General features: G+C 36.9%; 1 long non-coding RNA gene across 1 annotated transcript; it reads left to right on the forward strand.

Annotated features, from left to right (window-relative positions):
- Positions 1-851: 851 nt before the first annotated feature.
- On the forward strand, positions 852-1,148 carry LOC109589264 (uncharacterized). The gene is made up of 2 exons (XR_002188626.1): positions 852-1,027; positions 1,084-1,148. It is a non-coding gene; the product is annotated as an uncharacterized LOC109589264 (long non-coding RNA).
- Positions 1,149-2,181: the final 1,033 nt, after the last annotated feature.

The raw sequence follows: 2,181 nt of genomic DNA on the forward strand, positions 1-2,181 counted from the left end.
ACAAGATGGCATCACTGTTACTGCTGAGGGAAATGACTTTCCTATTGTATTAGAATATAAATAAGTTAAGTGTATTTATAAAACTATTCATTTACCATATTCCATTTTTATATCACTAGCTAAAGACATTGCTTCCTTTGATTTCATTAGAATGCTTGTCAGAGTACATAACTTGCTATGATCTTCAGCTACAGCACTTAGTATTAGTAACATTGGATCTCCTACCAATGAACAACCGCAACTCTTCACTTCTGTTAATGTCTCCTTAGATATCAATCCCTCTGTATGTAAGAGATCAACTGATTCCTCAGTAAGAACAACTTGAGCTAGTCTACCAATATAACACTGCAATATCTCACTAACAGGATCTGCCACTAAATAAAAGATATAAATGCTACAAAATGATAATATTGATAATAATGATAAATGATAAAATGATAATATAATGACAATAACACAAACACACACTCACCTAACTGGTGTAATATAGAGGTAGCAATATCTGTTAGTGTACGATGTTGTTGGTTTATTAATACATGACATATATCAATAAGATACTGCTTTGGATTAAGAGAGGATTCTAACTGTCGTTGTATCACAGACACTAATTGACTTGATTTCCTATAATCAGATATTCCTGTTACTGTTTGTATATTCTCTTTAGTATCTAGTGGTATCAGTCCTTCAGCATACAGTGCATCAGTTACTCTGTAAAGGTTAGTAGTAATAGCATCAGTGAGTTTATCAGAATGAGTCCTTAATATATCCTTTGGATTACCTGCAGTAGTGTATCAGTTAATGAGTGTTGTATTAAATGCTTACCTGTTATAGGACCAGGATTAGCATTACTGGTACTGACTTCCATATTATCATTAGTACTTCTTTCAGCTGTGGGGTCTGTCACTTTGTTTTCAATAGTTCTAGCTAGTTCATTCTCTTTACATTGTTTCAAAGCATTAATGACATCTCTCCAAGATGCTGTAGGATTAGCCTGTAACCATCTCTTATGTAAAGCCATTTTCATGAGGTGAGCATTTCTTTTCGTTTTATTAATTATGCTGACATCAGATTGTGTTATTCCAGGAAGACAAAGAGCAAATCGTTTCCAGTCAACAACTGGTTTAAGACACTTTGCAAATAAGAGACAAGATGGTTGATCATCAATCATAGGACCAGGATTGAGTTCAACACCTCCTGATAAGAGGAGGAGTGTACGTAGACAAACAATCAAATAGAGATCATTGTAAATCAGGTTAGAACTGCTGCCTCCAGGTAAGACTACTGACTGGAGGTAATTCATATCAGTAACAGTAACACCAGTAGTACATTGTGCTTGGTAGCAGTTACCTAATAATAAAATACCAGTAAATATACAAGTACAAAGTTGCAATTGTTGTTTACCTGTTGAAGGAATCATCAAGATGTGTCTTAATAAAGAGAGAGAGAGAAAGAGGAGGAGGAGTAAAGCAATAAGAGACAGAGCGGCTGGCAATTTAGATGTCTTCTTTCCTGATGTAGTACTGCCTGACTTGCTGTCTACTGCAGCTTTGAATGAGTGAGAGTGGCGGCCATTAGCTGGTCTACTGGAAGCAGCTTGACAGTAGTTCCACAGTCCAATACTTGCTCTCCATTGAGAGACATCAATCATCTTGTACTATAGTATGGAGGACAATGAGAGAATTAGGTAACTTAAGGTGTAGCTATTTCAGTGATCACTTACACCACAATAAAGATCCTTTCTAGTACTGCAAGGTAAGAGTAACCTTCACTAGTTAATCAAAGGAACAAGCTTTCCTGTAGATCTAAATGGAAATGCACCAGAAAAAGAGACTCACAACAAAAGAGGCGGCAAAACAGCAAAAAGAGGCACAGCTACAAAAGGGTGGGGCTGGTTGCTGCAAAAAAAACAAGGCGTGGCTAATATACCGTATGTAGCCACACCTTAAAAGATGGAGGATCGACCGTTCAAAATGCTGTGATTCACTTAAATCTTCCTCTTCTGAGAGAAGAGGTTCATCATATCATTCCTCTCCTCCTCCTGCTATTCTGAGGCGGATTTATCTTTGTATGGAGGACATGTACAGAGTTAAGCCTGCCAATTGTGATATATTCCACGTGATAACACGAGTTTGGAGTATACGAAAGTAAATCACTAAATCGTCTAGGTATACGGAGTCAAGA

The sequence above is a fragment of the Amphimedon queenslandica genome, unplaced genomic scaffold (genome assembly GCF_000090795.2).
Source record: "Amphimedon queenslandica unplaced genomic scaffold, v1.1 AMPQUscaffold_11490, whole genome shotgun sequence".
In the NCBI taxonomy this organism is placed as follows: domain Eukaryota; kingdom Metazoa; phylum Porifera; class Demospongiae; order Haplosclerida; family Niphatidae; genus Amphimedon; species Amphimedon queenslandica.